Source organism: Mesocricetus auratus, unplaced genomic scaffold (genome assembly GCF_017639785.1).
Source record: "Mesocricetus auratus isolate SY011 unplaced genomic scaffold, BCM_Maur_2.0 Super-Scaffold_100010, whole genome shotgun sequence".
Lineage (NCBI taxonomy): Eukaryota > Metazoa > Chordata > Mammalia > Rodentia > Cricetidae > Mesocricetus > Mesocricetus auratus.
The window spans coordinates 36,850,809-36,870,944 of NW_024429194.1; positions in this window are offsets into that span (position 1 = coordinate 36,850,809).

A 20,136-nucleotide genomic window follows, 5' to 3' on the forward strand; every position below is an offset into this window, starting at 1 on the left:
TTGGAGAACTTAGAACTAGGATCAAAGTAAAGGATAGTTTTCTCAGATGTCTCCTACTGGACATCTCCCAAGGTTACTCTAAGCATTAAGCTATGTTCTTGACCTCAAGGTTTACATTTAAAATGCACACTTTGTGAATTTTAAGCTTAATTTCATCAACTCCGAAATTCTACTTGTTAGCTCCCCCAAGTAGCTTTTTATTTATAACAGTTTATGAACAGAGATGGGTTCATCACATTTCCAGCCACACCCCACACCGATTATGTCTTATATGATGCACAGTAGGGTCTTTACATCTGCTACATCTTCATCCTGTGGGAAGTGACTTATGGGAACTTTATCCTTCTAATGCCAATTTTCATTTTCTTAGATGACAAAAATGAAGTTCATAAGTTGTTTTAAAAATTTATAGTAACAGTAATATGGTCATAGGCATTGATATTAACCAGCATCACTTGTTTGACCCCTAGTTAGCCATTTTCTAAAGCTTCAAGGAAGCTTTAAAAGTATGCGATATTTTTAAATTCCTGAAGCTTAGTGTGGTGGTTTGAATGCAAATGCCTGCCATAGGCTCATATATTTGCATGCTTAGTTCCTAGTTGATGGATTGTTTGGGAAGGACTGGGAGGTTTGTCCTTGTTGGAGGAAGTGTGCCACTGGGGATGGGTTTTGAGGTTTTAAAAGCCCACTCCAGACCCAGTGTCTCTTTCTACCTGCTGCCTGAGAATCAGTAACTGAAGCTCTCAGCTATTACTCTAGAACCATGCCCTGTGTTTCCTGCCATGATGATCATGGACTAATTCTCTAAAACTGCAAGCAAGTCCCCAAATTAAATAATTCCTTTCATAAGTTGCCTTTGTCATGGTGTCTCCTCACAGCAATGGAGTAGTAACTAAGATACTTAGTCATGGTATTGTGTGCCTTTAATTAAACAGGACGATCGTGAATTCAAAGCTGGGCTCATCAACGTTGTGAGTGGGTCGCTACAAACTCATAAATGAGTTTGAGAAGTGGGTGAAGAGGAGTTGGAAGAGGCAGAGAGAATGGCAAAAATTATGTAAATACAGTATTCAGGTACAAAATTATCAAAACTTGAAAAAATAGTTATAGTAGTTAATTTCATTGGCTAGTCTAGCACTGAGCTCACCATGTAGCTTAGGTTGGCCTTGAATTTGTGATCCTCCTGTTTCAGTTCTTGAGTAGCTATCATGACTGACTGTTAGTTTTTTTTAAATTAAATATTTATTTTTCATTTTACATACCAATGCTAGTTCCACATTCCTCCCCTTTTCCTGCCTCCTGTCTCCCCCTCCTTCCCACTCCTCAGATGGGGTAAGGCCTTTCTTGGGGAGTCAACAAAGTCTAGCAAGACCTAGGCTGAGCAAAGTAACCCATAGTTGGGATGGGCTCCAAAATGCCAGCTCATGAACCTGGCATAGGTACTGGAACCACTGCCAGGCCACCTCCCTACAGATCAAGCCACATAACTGCCACCCACATTCAGAGGGTCTAGTGAAGTTTCATGCAGGCTCCTCAGCTATCAGTCCATAGTCTGTGAGCTCCCATGAGCTGGGGGCAGCTGTCTCTGTGGTTTTTCCCATCCTGCTCTTGAAGCCCCCTTTTTCATATGATCTTCCTCCCTCTTTTAAATGAGCTCCAGGATCTCAGCTCAGTGCTTGGCAGTGCGTCATTGCATCTGCTTTCATCAATTACTGGATGAAGGTTCTGTGATGACAATTAAGGTAGACACTCTCTCCACTATTGCTAGGAGTCTTAGCTGGGGTCATTCTTATGGATTCCTGAGAATTTCTCTAGCACCAGGTTCCTCCCTAACCCATAATGGCTCCCTCTATCAAGATATCTCTTTCATCAGACTATTAGTTTTTAATTAAAACATTAAAGCAACAGAAAGAAGTCTTCAATGTTATTGAAATTATAAGCACATATTTTTATGTAACTTTTTTCTACACTGATTTCTAGTTTTGTTATTATATATCCAAAGTGTTTTGTGCTTTTAATCTTATAAGTCTGACATGAGTCATATTATGTGTACGAGCTTAAAGAAAGAATATTTGTGTAGTATCTATCCAAATAGTCATTTTTCAGTGGAGAAATTGGAGGACAATGCTTTAACAAGGGGCTCAAGATTAACATTTGGAGGGGTTGGTGAGTTGACTCAGTGTTTTGGGCACTTGCATAATCATAAGGATATAAGTTTGGATCCTAACACCCACAGAATAAGCCAGAAAGTATGCAAATGTCTGTAGCTACAGTGTTGTGGAATACAATACCCACATAAGTGCATGCAGCTGAGCACACATGTGAATATACACACACATAAGTAACAAAGAGTGCCATCTTGAGATAATGATATATGATGATAACATTGTATTCTAAAGAGAAAAATCATCTCTTTGCTCATATTCACTTTCAATGGCATAAAAGCCTGATAAATGCAATTTCCATAATGTTTATTGGCAGGGGCATAGTCTTTTCTTGACATAGTTACTATTATGCCTTGTCTACTTAGTAAGTATTCAGAGATGAGCAATTGTTAATTCATTTGACACTTATGGAACATCAGTAAGCCAGTCTATATAGAAGACACCACACACACACACGCACACACACACACACACACACACACACACACACTTATTTAAAAAATATTCCAAAAATGTCATTACATGATTGGGATCACAGTGGGTGTCAGAATTTTGATTTAAGCATTCATACAGGGTCTTCCATTATAGGCATTTTTTTAGTGTTTTGAAATTATAATTACATTATTGTCACTCCTTCCCTTTCTTGCCATGAATGCCCACTGCTTTCTCTCCAATTCATGGATCCTTTCACTCTAATTGTTGTCACACACACACACACACACACACACACACACACACACACACCTATGTACATAAACACAACCCCCAGTTGGTTATACAGTATCAAGTGGTCAGCCCTTAGACTGTATAGATGCAGATAACATTATTCAAACTAAGGGCTGACCACTTGATACTGTATAACCAACTGGGGGGTTATTTCCTGGTGAAGACTATTTCTCCTGTTCTCAGCATCTTTCAGTTGCCTGTAGCTCTTTGCCTAGAGTTGGCACCCCATAAACTTTCCTCCTTCCATGTTATCATGACAATTGATGTCATTATTGTTCAGGTCTTTGTTTAGTTACCTCTGATATGGATGTAGCCTCTCTGACATCTCTAGGAGCTGAAAATCTCATAGCAAACTTTATGTTCCTCTGGCTCTTATAATCTTTCAGCTCCCTCTTCCTCAAGGATTTCTGAACCTTAGGTGTAGGAAATGTGTTGTAGCTATATCAGTGGGAGTTGCCAACTCATTATCTCTTATTCTCTGCATTTTGGTTGGTTGTAGTTCTCAATTTCTTGCAAAATGAAGTTTGTTTTTTGTTTTGTTTTGTTTTTTGATGAGGGGTGAGGATTACAGTTATCTGGCTTAGTAATATGGCAGGTGTAGGTTTTCCTCCAAGATCCATGACTTCACTAGCTGCAGATACTTGGCTAAGTATCTAGTATCAGGCATGTTTTCCTTCTTGCTGAGTAGAACTAAAAGACCAATTAGAGAGCTGCTGGTTTCTGTTAAGGCATGCATGTCACTGCTGTACTTTTAGGGTTATCATGCCACACTGGTTATTGTTGTGGCCTACACATATCCTGGCTGGGTAGGGCTTTTGCATGGCACCTTCAGGTACCAAGAATGTTGGTCTTCAAGGAGGAGGCTTACAGGAAACATGCAGCTCAGGTCCTCTGGGTCCTGTGTTCGAAGTGCATTGTATTTTCAGAAATACAGACTCACCTTCTGCAAGATGACCAAGGGCAACAGCAATAGTCTAGAATGTTTTAGGAGTCTCTTGAATAGCCCTAAACCACAATTCAAAAAGGGGCTTCCTATGCTTAATGTCAGGGGTTTTGTTAGACATACTGTGGTTCTTGGGGGCACACACACATACACACACACACACACACACACACATCCCTTTCACCTTTCACAAAAATAAATTTCATTAACTGCATGAGTTACAGATGCAAAAAACAAAACAAAACAAAAAAACAACAACTCGGTGTGTGTCCTAGAAGATAATAGAACAATAAAAATCTAGATAATCTTGGATTTAGTAACGAGTTTTCAGGGAAGACCAAAGATAGGATCTGTGAAAGAAACAATGAAGCACCTTAAAATCAGAATTACTGCTTTGCCAAAGACATGGTCAAGTGAAGCTACCAGTTGGGAAAATATTTGTAAAATTTATCTCTGATAAAGAACTATTATTAAAAAAACACAAACAATTCTTAAAACACAACAATAAGGAAATAACTTGCTTCAAAAAAGAAAATGAAAGCTAAACAGACAGCTTACCAGATAAAATGAATGAAAATAAAGGAATGTTAGACATGATTTGTCATCAGGGAAATGCAAATGAAAACAGCAGTGACAAGTAATTAAACTCTTGCCGAATATCTACAGCCTAGAACAATGACATCATTGTTGGTGACAAACGTTGGTGACAGTTTGGAGTCACAAAGACTCCCACCCATCACTGAAGGAAATGTAGTGTTACTGTCACTTTGAAGAGAGTTTGGCAATTGTGTATGGAGTTAAACATATTCTCAGCATATAACCTAGTAGTTGCACACCTTGGTAGTTCTCAAAGGACCTTAAAATTTATATCTGCACAAAACTCCATCCACAGATGTTTATAGCTGCTGTTAACTTTTCCTGGGGAGATATGAATATACTTCTTTTCGTTATCTATATAAAGAACTGATGACAAACCAAAGTATAGGTTCCATCAAAACCTATCTTGGCAAACCAGTAAGTTTACTGAGCCTACAAGCACTCTAATAGGAGCAGAAGTGACTCAAAACCAGTTGGATCACTGTAAGTCTCACCTCATCATTGATTGCCACCTCCAGAAAATGCTGCACCATGCAACCTTATTTTCAGTTAACTTTCCACATCCTTTGCATCCTCTTCCAAGATTGATTGAAGCTGGATGGCCAGCAGGAGGGAATAATGGTTGGGATCTCAGGTGAACCCGGGGAGTGTCCGGTGACACCCTCTTCCTCCTACTATGGAGTATAGTGACTCCATTCTTATCACTATAGACCCAGATATCTCTACAGTGTTCCCATTGCTTCATTGTTATTGTTATCACGTCAAGGCTATATCTCAAGATGATTAAGGGATGCTTAGAAGAAAAAGCCATGATAGTAACATTTGTTTTAGTTATAACTGTGGGAATTTAGAAAGAACCAACATGTCCATCAGTAGGTGGCTGAACAAATAGCTGTAGCATATCCAGACATTCCATGTCCAGGATGAATGAGCTATGAAACACGATGGAAGAAATCAAGCGAATGCTACTGTGGAAGAAGTGAATCTGGAAAAGGTCCAGACTGAGTGCTTCCAACTGTGTGACTGCCCTAGCAATGGTAATGCTGTGGAGACTCCAAGATCACTGGTTGCCAGGGCCTGTAAGGTGGGAGAAGATGGATAGGCAAAACGTGGAGCACTTCGGGGCATTAAAAAAGATGACCTGCCCCTGTTATATAAAGAAGCAAAACCAAAAATAGATGAATAAAACTACAAAGAAAGAAGAACAAAGTGAGTATCTGTGTATGTCGTGAATGAATAACTGGATGAGAGTACAGTGGAAGGCAAGAGGCAGTACTGTCTTGAAGAATTGCTATTAGTAATTGCGGAAGGAGGATGGCTAATGTAGAACCATTCCAACACTGCAGCAATAATTGCTTCAGATAAGGTTCACTAAGGGATGCTAAAATTAGCACACAAGTCCTAAGGAGGAAGAGGATACATGCATCTCAATGTACAGTGGAGAACTGCCAGATGCCACCATCACTAAGGGCTCCTGATACCTTGGCTTCATGTACCTCTCCTATGTTGTTACTGGGGAACACTGGATACTTTCTGTGGGCTTAGTCTCATTGATAAAAGGAGGAAAGTGGAGGGCAATTTTGAAGTTTGAGAGAAGAACAATATACATTCTTAGGAAGAGAATGTCAAGCTTTCTGTATTGGTCCAGAAAGTGGGCAAGCTCAGCCATGGAGGTCAGAGAATAGCTGTACTGGGGAGGAAGGGACAGGAGGGAGGGGAAGAAAGGGAGGGAGTGATGGTTGAATGGTAGGGCAAACTGACTTTGAAGTTTTACTAGTGTCTGAAAAAGAGAGCTAGAAAGAAAGAAAATAAAATTTCAAGGCCCAGAAATCATTTGGGCTTGAGGCGAGTTGTTTACAGGGATAGTTTAGTGACCCATGACCCACTGCAGCACCAAGTTGCACATGCCCATTCTAAATGAAGCAAGGGTCAGCCTACCTTATTAGCCCACTAGCATTCCCTAACACGTCCCTCTTCATGGTTAGTTTGTGATGAAATCCATCCTGGCACACATGCTAGAACATGAGTCCGTGCTCCCTTCTGCCTGGGCTGGCTTTTCAGGTGCATGTGCAGTTTCTTTTGTTTGGCCATCATATATAAAAGCATGACAACGCAATGTTATCGGTATATAATATTACCTCTTGTATGCTTCATGGCACTCTTCCTTTATGGCCTGTGGTCTTGCGGTATTACATAGTGCTGATTAATTTCTAGCATACACATGACAATTCAACAGCCCAAGCAATGGATTAAGTCCTTTAGTCTTTGTAAAATTAACAATGTAACCTGGAAGAATTTCTTACGTAACTAATGAGATGATCTAATTCAGCAGCATGGTTTCTATAAATCAGCTTTGTTCTAAGGGTTTAGTTTGCCAAATCTCGGAATACTTCTTCAAGTAAGTGTTTGTCAGAGTCTCTAGCTGTTTGTTTTCATTTTAGTCTTTGGAGTACAGAAAAGTTTTTGTTCAAAGTCTTTATAAATCCTATTGTCCTCCAGTTTGATTAATGACAATGAAATGTGTTGGGTATCTCATTTTTCTTCAATACTTTCCTTTTTTCATAGCTTTCATTGTGCCTGGATCAAGGATAATTCATCATGGATATTTTTAGACACAATTTGAGGAGCTTTTCTTCCGCTGTAGGTTGGAGGAAGACAAGTTGGGGCTTTGATTTGATTTCCTCTGCTTAGAATATAAATTATGCCAAACTAAGATTTTGGTTTTGTTTTAATTATTCAAGAACTAATTGTAATTAAATAATGAAAGGTTAAGTGTAATTCTTAAAATTTATATTATTTAATAAATATAGCACATTAAATAGTTCTGAATAATACCTATGATGATCTGACCACAGTTATTCTGATTTATATTATTACTTGAGTTAGGTTTGAATAGGTTTATAATAGTGGTAGATTACTGTATCAGAAGTTGTACCAAAACTTAAGTTTTTAGATATTTACTTTATTTATGTTTGTGTGTGTGTGCATGACTATATTTATATGTGTTGGTGCAAGTGTTTGTGTATATGCTGAACCCAAAGGAGAGCATTCAATCCCTTGGAACTGGAACTATAGGTGTTTGTGGAGTGCATGGGTTACAAACCGGTGCTGGGATCTGAACTCTGTTCTTCATGATTGAGCAAGTGCTCTTAACCACTGAGCAATTTCTCCAATCCCTTACACTTTAAAAACAACCACAAACATTAAATATCCTCACAGTTTTTGTGGTTTTTAATTTCTGAGCTTTCCCCCTTTTCTTTCCTTCCTTCCTTCCTTCCTTCCTTCCTTCCTTCCTTCCTTCCTTCCTTCCTTCCTTCCTTCCTCCCTCCCACCTCCCTCTCTCTTTCTTTCTTTCTCTCTTTAGTTGGACAGATGTCATTGTGGTGTAAGTGTGCATCCTTTGTGAATATGCCTGAGAGTGGAATTGCTGGGTCTTGAGGTAGACCGATTCCCATTTTCCTGAGAAACTGCCATACTGATTTTCAAAGTGACTGTACTTAGCTATTTAAAAACTCTTAATAATTGTTCTTGTCCATTAAATCAACAGTTTTCAAGGTTTGCCATTTGAGCAACATTTTACTGTTGTCATAAATATAGCTTTTTGTTTAAATGACATGGAATTTCCCACAAATGCACAGGCAGGTGTTTACTTGAATTTTACCAATATTTAAAAGAACAATCCAGTTAATAATAACAAATTCATATCACTCACAATGCAATTCTCCTTAGGGATAATGCCATCATGCATGATGACATAATCATTAATCACATACAGGTTCAGGGTGTCTGAAATATCATTCTCCTTGGTATTTAACTCATCTCACAGTGGCTAAGGCCATCGGACAGATTTGGGTCAAATAATGAGGTCAAATTTCAAGGCATTTCCACTACATAAAGCCCTCGGTGAATTCTGAGTTAAACTCTATTTTCTGTTCACGAACATGAGATGGGTCTTTCTAACTTCTAGTGTCTTCAGTTTCTTTCTTTGATATTTCAAAGCTGATTGGGTAGATGTCTTTCACCTCCTTGGTTAGGATTGTTATGAGTGAAGTTATTCTGCTGGTCTGTTTCTCAGCATCTCTGTAATTAATATATAGATACTTGATTCCATACATTGATGTTGTACTGTTTTACTGAAAGTGTGTATGAAAGGGTTTCCTGGTGTAGTTTTGTTATTTGTTTTGTTTTGTTTTTGTCTTTTACATGTAGAGAAATACCTTCCATGGATTGGGATCATTTGAGATTTTCTTTTCCAATCTGTTTCCCCTTAAGTGCTTTCTCTTTTTTTTTTTTACTGCTCTAGCTAAACATCTCAGTGTTAAGAATAGAGAGACACTCTGGTAAACTCCACAAAGGAACATTATTTCTAAGTATTCTCTAATAACCTTCTGGATTTCCTTGATTATCTGTTACAGTGTGTTCAATTCATCTCCGACTTTATCAATTTGGATGCCCTCTATCTTTAGGTTAAGACAGCTGATAATTTGTCAACCTTGTTTTTCCTTTGAAAGAAATACTTTTATTGAGCACTTGTATTGCTCATTCAGTATCCATTTCATTCATGTATACCCTGACCTTTATTGTTTCTTTCCATCCACGAGATTTGGGTTGGACTTATTTTCCTAAGACCTGAAGTTATTAGGTTACTTACTTACTATCCATCTAAGTTTTGGATGTAGGAAATCCCTTTTATTTCTTTTTAATGTGTTTCTTTTATTGATTTGTTTTACTGTTACATATTATTTATTGATAAATTATTATTACTTATTTTTATATTTATGTCTGTCTTACAACTTCCTTTATTATATCCCACTTTTTCTGATAGCTGGTTCTTCAATTTTGCTTGATTTTTAAAACTTCAATATTTCTTTCATGATTTCTCCAATGGCAAAGATTATCCAAGAGAATATTTTTTATCATTACTCTTTGTTTATGTGATTCTATAGGTTGTTTCTTTTTTTCGCTATTGCTTCTAATTAAAATAACAAAACACAAAAATCATTTTAATTTTTATTAAGATTTGTTTTACTGCTAGAATGTCATCTATTTTGGATAACATTCCTTAGCTGGCTAGAAAAATACATATTCAGCAGTTGCTGTATGGAATATTCTGCACATGACTGCTAAGTCATTTTGCTGGATGGAGCAACTTAACCCTGAAGTTTCTCTAATTGATTTTTTTGGTCAGAATGATAACTTTTCTGGACACAGTTACATTACTTGGAAGCTATTTGCTCCCAGGTCTTAGGTAATATCATTCCATGTTTCCTTTGCTTTTAGGGTTTTAGCTGAAAGAGTAAGTTCTTTCTGGGAACTTTGCCTTAATAAGTAAATTTACATTTTTCTGTGTAGCTTTTAATAATATTTCTTTGTTTTACAGTCTATGTATTTTAAATTATAATATGTGGAAAGGATTCTGATCATATTATGAGTTCTAAATGACTCTTCTAGTATGTAACTATCTATATATTTTCCCCAGGGTTGGGAAATTTCTGCTATAGTTTACTGAGTAAGTTTTCTATGCTTTTGCCCACAGTTTAGTTCTTGCACTCATCTACTTCATAAACTCCTAGGATTGGTCTGTTGGATATGTTCCTGGGTTCTTGAATGTTGTAGTTATATTACTTTCTTTTTTCTGCCTTAATGTGACACTTTTTGATGTTGTCCTCAAACCTCGATATTCTTTCTTTTCCTTGATTTAGCCTAATACTAATACTAATGAGTGAATATCGTGTAATCACTCATCTGTTCATTGGAATTTTCTTTGAGATCATTAATCCTTTTGAAAAACAACCTTTTGAATTCTTCATCCAGTAATTAAACCATATCACTGCTTTCAGTTTTAGTTGTAGAGGGTTGGTGAAATACAAGAGGGTGAGGTTGGCTCAGTCATATTATTGAGTTTCTGTGCTGTGATTTGTGCATATTTTGTGATGGGTCTTTCTTTCACTTCTTGTTATTTGTTTATTTATTTATATTCATTTTATGTGGGTAGTCTCTTTTATTTGCCACTGTTCTTTAAAGGGCATAAGGTAGATACCTCTATCAAAAACAATGCACTGAGACAAGTTTTTGTTATGAGTCCAGCTTTTGATGGCTGAGCCATCTCTCCATCCCATAACAGACTAATTTTGAAGTGACATAGAAAACAATTAGATAGTTCACATACATTACCAGTAAGATTATAAATGAAAGGATTAGATAACTTACTAAGTTGATGAGCTAGGAGTTAAAAAATCATTAATACTGAGGTATCAGTCATTCATACAGTAAAAATAGGAGTCCTGGAAAGAAGAAAGAGGAAGCAAGTTAGGAATAGGCAAAAGCGTGTCTGAGAGGAAGACATCGAAGGCTGTAGTGACTGAGGGGACCATAATAAGTATAGCAGGCTGAGCAGGACCAAAGAAAGAATAAAACTGCTCAATGAAAAAGTATAAAAACAAGATATCAGTTAATATGTTTTCCATACCCAGAGATGGATAGGGTTCCACCCCAGGGCTATTATCTGGAATTTGTTCTCTAGGGAGGATGTCAGCTGTTTGGGCTCCAAAGAGTTAAGACCAGAGAGGACTATTTGCTATGTTCTGTCTTCCTTGTAGGGTTAAAAGTCTTGGGGGGGAGACACTCTACCTGCTGTTTCTATCCTTAATATCTCTTCCCCTAGTGCACGGACTCTGACACCAAGAGATTCTTTTGGTTCGCAGAGACTATTGGTGGGTTCCCCCCTTTTTTTAGTTGTCTTAATATTTTATTTAGCTGCACTTTTTTATGGTTTTCTTTTTTATTTAATTTAAATTAGAAGCATTTTGCTTCACATGTCAAACTCAGCTCCCTCTCCCTCCCCTCCTCTTCCACTCCCCTTCAACCCTCCCCCAACCCCTCCTCCAATCCCCACTCCACTATCCAAGGAGGGTGAGGCCCTCCATGGGGGATCTTGACAGTCTGTCATATGATCTGGGGCAGGGACTAGGCCCTTCCCCATGTGTTCAGGCAGAGACCGCATCCCTCCCCCTACCCCCATTCACCATGTTCCCAATCGCTTCAGAAGAGTCTGTCCTGTTTCCTTTCTCTGGGTTACCATTCATATCTCTCTTAGGGTCCTCCCTGTTTCCCAGTCTCTCTAGCTGGAGATTGTAGGCTGGCACTCCCCTGCTCCAGGCCTAATATTCATATATGAGTGAGTACATACCATGCTTGTCTTTTTGTGACTGGGTTACCTCACTCAGGATGGTTTCTTCTAGTGCCATCCATTTGCCAGCAAATTTCAAGATTCCATTGTTTTTTTTTTCACTGAGTAATGCTCCATTATATAAATGTACCGCATTTTCTTTATCCACTCTTCAGTTGATGGGCGTCTAGGTTGCTTCCAGGTTTTGGCTATTACAAATAATGCTGCTATGAACATAACTGAACAGATGCCCTTATTGTATGAATGTGCATCTTTTGGGTATACTCCTAAGAGTGGAATAGCTGGGTCTTGTGGTAGACTGATTCCCATTTTTCTGAGGAATCTCCATACTGATTTCCAAAGTGGCTGTATGAGTTGGTACTCCCACTAGCAGTGGAGGAGTGCTCCCTTCTCTGCACATCCTCTCCAGCATAAATTGTCATTGGTGTTTTTGATTTTAGCCATTCTGACAGGAGTAAGATGGTGTCTCAGAGTTGTTTTGATTTGCATTTCCCTGATGGCTATGGATGGTGAGCACGTTCTTAAGTGTCTCTCAGCCTTTTTAAACTCCTCTATTGAGAATTCTCTATTTAGTTCTGTGCCCCACTATTTAATTGGATCTTTTGGTGTTTTGTAGACTTGCTTCTTGAGTTCTTTGTAAATATTGGATATCAGTCCTCTGTCAAATGTGGGGTTGGTGAATAATTTTTCCCAATCTGTGGATTGCCTTTTTGTCTCAGCTTTATATGGAAAAACAAAATACCTAGAATATCCCAAACAACCCTGTACAATAAAGGAACTTCTGGAGGCATCACCATCCTTGACTTCAAGCTCTATTATAAAGCTATAGTCCTGAAAACAGCTTGATATTGGCACAAAAATAGACAGATAGACCAGTGGAATCGAATTGAAAACCCTGATAATAACCCACACACCTACGAACACTTGATTTTTGACAAAGAAGCTAAAATTATACAATGGAAAAAAGAAAGCATCTTCAACAAATGGTGCTGGCATAACTGAATACTGGCATGTAGAAGACTGCAGATAGATCCATGTCTATTGCCATGCACAAAACGTAAGTCCAAATGGATCTAAGACCTCAACATAAATCCAGCCACACTGAAACTCTTAGAGGAGAAAGTGGGAGATACCCTTGAATGAATTGGTACAGGAGACAGCTTTCTAAACATAACACCAGTAGCACAAACACTGAGATCAATAATTAATAAATGGGACCTCCTGAAACTGAGAAGCTTCTGTAAGGCAAAGGACATAGTCAGCAGGACAAAAAGGCAACCCACAGATTGGGTCCCCACATTGTTACCACCATTGGCTTACTTTTTCTTATGTTAATATCTTGTCCACGAATAAAGAAAAACCCAATTCACACTACATTCATGATGAAGTTTTGTTATCTATTATGGTCGGCTTTAATTTCAACTTGCCACATATTAGAATCACCTTGTTAGACAGCCCCTGCTGAGGAATTGTCCTGATTGCCTTGATTAATAAGGGAATGTGCACCCCAACTGTGGGAGGCACTTTTTGGAAGTAGTCAAGACAAAAAGGGGATTCCGTAGGAATTTCATTTTTGCATTTTACTTGTTTGCCTCCCCTCTTGCTACAGGTTGATTTGCCCCACTGATGTGGCTTCTGCAGAGTCCTTCGCTGATTGGCAGAGCCAGAGTTTCTGGGGAGCTTATTTTGGGACATGGACCAGCAGCTCTCCAGGAACTTCCCAGCTCCTGATGCCTATTAGGACTACTGAGGTATCCCACCTTGTCGACTGAGTGACTTGACATTGCCCACAGTGAGCGACAGCTATTTTAGGAGTACCCCAACTATTGGGTTACCTAGCCCTAAGGATTGAGTACTGAGTTCTCAGTGAGTCTGGTGTGATTTAGCAGTGGTTACTCTTTTTAAGCTAACTTAATGCGTTGGTAAATACTTTTATGCCTTTGGTTCTGTGTCTCTAGAGAAACTTGGCTGAAACATTGTCTTACTAGAAATAGGGAGCTCAGGGGTCTTGCCTGTGAGTTCGCCTCCACTGAGAAGTCTGGTCCATACCTTCTATCTCTTTGCTGAAGAGTATTTGTATGCATGTGTCTGAGTCCGGCCACTTCTCCAACTATTTTACACAGGTTCTCCTGATGCTGAGGTGGCATGCTCATTAGTGGTGTGTGTGCGTGTGAGAGAGAGAGAGAGAGGGAGAGAGAGAGAGAGTGGGAGAGGGAGACAGAGAGAGGGAGACAGAGACAGAGACAGAGAGACAGACAGACAGACAGAGACAGAGAGAGAATAAGAGAGAGATAGAGACAGGAGACAGAGACACAGAGAGACAGAGACAGAGAATAAGAGAGAGACAGAGGTGGGGAGCGGGAGAGAAAGGGTGCACACAAGTGGGCAGGGGTGTCTTTGAGGTTTGTAAATATAAAACTGGAGAGTCATTTACTTTCCAAGCCAAGATGCTTAACTGAGATTTGTCTCATGACTTCCCTTTGCTGAACCCCTAGAAAGTTAAAGAAATGTAGTAGGTCTCTTCTCTGGTGTCTTCTTGGCATGAACTTCCATAAACTTTGTCACTGCCTGGTGCACTTGGATTGCTGCTTTCTTTCATCCCCTTTTCCTTTGCTCAGTGCTGTGTGCCAAAGTCCATGATTGCTTCTAAAAACCTGCAGTTGATATTTTCAGATTTTACCTAATATCTTCATAGCCTCCATCTTCTGGCTTTCTGTCTTACTGGAGTCTTCCCGCCACTGTGCGTATGATAATGTTTCAGATTCATGGAGATGCAGGATGGTGACAGGGGTCTCCAACCTATCACTTTTCTGGTCATACAAAAATAACTTTTCTGTGATAACCTAGGGTTTCTTTGGGGTTAGTGCTTGATATTTTACTCTTCGTCTCATGAGATCGTCCTTGGTATTGCATGATGATGGCTATTGAGGGGTGGTTCTGTGGTTTTGATGAGGCTGGGGGACTGTAAAATTCATGAAATAGGAAGGTCACAGATCCAAAATCACTCCAATTCTTCATTGGTATCCTCTACAGTGTTATACTGGGTCTCTACATTGAACTTAAAATTCCTAAGATATTTCTGTCTCATGGTTGTCATTAAACCGATAGCTATGATTAATAGCCATGTGCCAAGGCCATTTGTTTAGAAGTGTTTCTCCATTACAGTCTCTTTTTGTTTATTAACTGAAGTTTCCAGTAACTGCTTGAAAATTTTTCATTGCTATGAAATGTAGATTCCATTTAAAACATTATTAAGGCCAGGTGGTGGTATACACATTTAATCCCAGCACTCAGGAAACAGAAGCAGGAGAATCTCTGTGATTTAGAGGCCAGCCTGGTCTATAGAGCTAGTTTCAGGACAGCCAGGGCTGTTACACAGAGAAACCCTGTCTTGAAGAATAAAAACCCCAAACAAACAAACAAACAAACAAAACCCCAAAATACCAAAAGCCCAAAACCAAACCAAACCAAAAAAAATATTAAAACATTATTAAGGACAGGTACATTTTCCTTCAGAAACACTGGGGAAAAGACATATCTTGATATTCTAAATTATTAATAAATTAATGAATGTACAGTTCTGTAATAAGAATGTCTTGAGTTTCTCTCTATGTATGTTTATATACATGTATATGTATATATACAATATATATAAAACAAGAAAAATCCAGTTATTTAATATTATTTAAAAAAAGTACTACTTCTCTTTATAATTTGTAAAGAAATCCCACAGTTCTTTCACATTTCAGATGTAATAGCAGGTATAAATCAATTGCTGTCAATTTTAATATAAGAAACTAGGTAGTGTTAATTCACTGAAAGGTTAAATATTTCTATTATACAGGGTAACTTTCTACTTAATTGTTTATCTAGGTGTCTGGAGAAAGTGAAATAGACTTCTTTAGTTTTTCAAAGGTATAAAACATTGAAAATAACCAACTCATATCAAAGGATATCATAGACTATTAAAGTTATAAAGGATGATATAAATATGATATCAAAAGGTATATATACCAAAAGATATCATAAATATGAGTATCGTCAAAGAGTATCAAGAAATACCATAATCTGTCAAATGGTATCATAAATATCAATATCAGAGGTTACCATAAACATCAAAGAGTACTACAAAAATAAAAACACTAAAATACTAAATCTTCAAAAGGAATTGGTAGAGCCCTGAGAATATGCCACAGATACCCAGAGGGGTCTACTCAAAACTGCCTGAAGTCTAAGAAAAAATAGAAAGAGAGCCTATTTCATGTGTCCTGATGTAGAATTGCGCATGGTTTTGAGTTCGAAATGTTTGATGTGAAATTAATATTGTTATCTTCCTTGATCCCTGCTTCCTGAAAGTTCCAAGTGCTGAAGCATCCTTTCAGTCAATAGTTGTTAACTGTGAGGGCATTTCACTCCTTTAGGACCCCTTGTGGAGTCTCTCATACACAAAAATTAGAACATCCTTTCTTCTAGTGGCTAAGAAATTTAGGGGTTAAAGCTCTTTTCTGAAATATGGGCAGTTGAGCTCCTCTCTGGAGCCTGGAGGCCAGCAGGCACCAAGGGGTCATAGAAGAGTGAAGAAAATCTTAGCAGGAAAAAGGGGAGGGGTTAGACCCCAGAAGGGAAGAAAAGGAGTGGAGCAAAAACAAGATGTGGAATTAGGACAAGAAAACCATAGATCCTAGCAGTAGCAAGACCCTACCACAGTCTTCAGGGATGGCAGTAAGCTCACCAAGTCCTTAGTGTATGGTTTTAATTTCCTTGTTTTCATTTCATATGTTGAGTGTGTTGAGTGCCCATGTGGGCAACATAAGCAGTAAAACATTTTCATTTTGGATTACAAACAAGTACTTCATAGAAAGAGGGTTAATATAGCAACCTGATATTCTAAATTATAAAAAAAAACAGATGTACAGTTCTGCAATAGGATGGCTTGAATTTGTGTTTAGAAAAACAATGTGGTTGTGTCTGCAGATGCATAGAAATATGAACTCAGGGCAGAGATGCTTCAGGTCACTTTGGGCTACCCAGATTTGTTTGAACTTTTAGATTAACAGCATGTCTGTGGACGAAGAATTACAATTTATTACATTTTCTAGAGAGAGCAACTGAGCCTCACAAGCCAAAACTGCCCAAATAACATCAGCGAGGTCCCTCTGCTCAGTTCCTCCCATTCTTGGCTTCTTTGTCAAAGCCACTCTTCAAATATGCCCCAGTAGCACTTCAGCATTTTGCAGTAAGTTAGTGCCGGCTCTTCCAACATGATTTGACATTTCTCACGTGACCTCTAGTTTAGGGAATGAAGTTGCTATAACAAAATGGCATCTTGCCAATGACCTCTGGAGGCCGAGGAGCCATCACGTCAACAGAACTCATTTCATGGACTTCTTGTGCTATGCTGAAGTCTTGCTGTTTGCTCTAAGCAATGAACTTTTATTATTGCAGGAGGTTGAAGAGTTGAAGGTCAAACTGTAGGTGAGAAATGGATTGTTTCCCTGGAGAATCTCTGTGGTAGGAAAGTTCATGCTGGCATCTCAGAGAACTGTGGACAGATTTCTTTTAATTATGATATATATATATATATATATATATATATATATCTCCCAATCAGCTTTCTAAACAACCCCATGATCCAGAAAGCAAGCAAAGGTGATAACACAATGGACAAGACAGTTGCATTCCTGTCATTTAAATTATTCTCAATTGAATTACATTCATTTGTATTATACATGAATGCCTTCCTATTGACTAAGGGATAAGATAGAAACTCAATATTCATAGTCATAACAAAAATTAATCAATGTACAGTTACTTAATTTAGATAGTTTGATTAGTTTCTTTAGAAAAATCCTGTGGTTGAGCCTATCTGTTACAAAATTTGGTTCAAAATATGTGCTCTGTTCTCTATAACAAACTTCACCGACATGATGGCCATATGCTGTGTTTCTCTCACATGGTCATTAAAATACTCATTAAGATGCATATTGAGAGAGCCAGATGTTTTGTTTTTATTGCATTCTATTTTCTTCACATTTACAATCTATGTATATTACATGGTGCCTAAAATTTTGTGACTGTTCTCTACATATTTAAGTAAAGAAATATATACAGATACATATTTATGTAGATAGAAACACTATTAAGATGAATATTTTTGAGTGTGGTCCTGTGCATTTTCTCTATCTTAATTAAAAAGTACTTTCTCATGGTCAGAAGCCAAACTACCACATACCTCCATATGAAGACAACCACTCACGCATTCATTACATTTTTCCATGTTTCTTTCCTTCTCCTCTGCTTTCAAAATATCATTTGTCAGAGACTTGATAAAAGAGAGGTGCTATTTAATGAGGCATATGTAGAATAATTAAAACAAAGATCATATTTCTCTATGTGTTGGCCAATTACTGCTTGACTTTCTGACAAAAATATGTTTTTATTGGTTAAAAAAATCATTGGCTAGTCACATCTTTCTAGATTTATCTTTTCCAAGTAGTAGCTAAATGTAGAAAACATACAGAAAAATGGTATGTTTGTCCAAGGTTGAGGGGATGGATAAGACAATGATTGTTTTTTTCTATATTGAAAGTAGGAATATTAAAACCATAGAAAGGGACATTTTCTAGCCTAGAAATCTCTTTTCCAGGATAGTTTCTCTTGTTTTCAGGAGAACCTATGATTATATTTAAATCTGGATTTCTTCAATATTTGTGAAATTATTTTTGTTCCAGTTGTTCAGAGAGGAGATGAATCTCTAGAGTAAAATGTGAAAAACTTGGTTTGTTCAGTCAAAGAAGACACACACACACACACACACACACACACACACACACACACCACACTAACTGCTCTAGATGTTAGGGAATGAAAACATAAACTGAGAGGAAAACAATGTTTTTAATTTTCACTTTAATCTTCTTTTGCCTTTAAATATGAAGAATTGGTTGAAAAGTTACCCTATAGAAGTAGGAATAATCTTTCTTAATACCTTATCTTAAATCTTTTCTTCTCGCCTCCCACCTCTTGGAGGGCATACCAACTTTTAAAGCCTTTTGATACTTCTCCCCACAGGATGACTGAAGCACACGCAGTAAAACTTGCTAATTTGACATACTCTACCTGTCTAACCAACTCAATTATTACTCACTCTGAGTGAGTGGGCGAGCAATCCCTTGCAAGTTTGTAAATTACCTTGAAATTTCCATAGTTATATGCTAAGATAATGAGGTGCCTTAGCAAACTTGCTGTCCTGCCATCTGTGTTGGGGAAGCCTGCATCTTTACACCATCTTGGAGGGCCTACTTGTGTTAGAGTGAGTCTGGTTCCAGTTATCTTCAATCATAGTCTTCTTTGTGATTTTGTAGGTCAGAGTTGTTTCCAGTTGAGTTTTGAATCAGCTATTCTGTCTACATTCCCAAATGGAATGGCTCAGTGGGGACAGGTAGCTGATAACCTTTAATCTAATCACTTCCTTTTAGCTACCTGATTCATAGCATTGGCTATTAGCTCCTTACACTGCAGGTTGATCTTAGGTAATGAGGTATTAGCAATTGGTGCCTCATTATCTTAATCCTTGGGCGGTGTCTCTCCTCCTTGTTAAAGAAGGGCGCTGTTGTTATTTTTGCTGTGAGTTAGCTTCAGCTTCCCAATTTATGGTGTCTGTCCTCCTGGTCTTAATAGACACACTTGAATAGTTTCTTACTCAGGTTTGCTTTATGAGGGGCAGTTAGCAAGCAAGCCTTGCAGACAGAATGAACTGGCCTCAAATCACTACTCTATCATTAGCTGTGTGACCTGGAAAAACATTTTGTCCTGTGCCTCTTCATCTATAGGTTTGTCATATACATTGATCTTGTGTGAGATTAGCATGCCACAGCTGCTTAATGGACAAAGTCAGTATCTTAAAACAGTAACCTGTCGAGGGGCCATGGTGGCACATGCCTTTAATCCCAGCTCTCAGAAGGCAAAAGCAGGCAGATCTCTGAGTTCAAGGCCAGCCTTGAGTTCCAAGACAGTCAAGGTTACACAGAGAAACCCTGTCTTAAAAAAATTAGTCCATCATTGATGCTAACTGATCAAAAACTAGCTTGGTAGTAAAAGAGTAAATTTACGGTTTTGATTGCTATTAAATTTCTGAAGTATTTAACCTTATTGTTAATTTCACATTTCGTGAGTTTGAAATGAGGGTTTTTAAATTTCAAGGATTACATCATATCCACAGCATCGTTACCCTACTGCCTTTGTGAGTAGTTGCTATGAGCTTCTTAGTCTATATCCTTAGTATACCACTGTCTGTTTTTCAGTAGTAGGTCCCTAACTCTCCATCTTTATAGTCTACATCAAACCAGCTCTTTAATATGTTATATGTAATAGAGCCATAGTTCTTCACATTCTCTGGTAACAATTCATCTTCAATCATTGGTATTCCCTAAGATTGGTCTCTATATCCTGGGATATCAGAGTATAGTTGGAACTCAACTGACTACATAATACAGGGTAATGGAGTGTTAGCTATC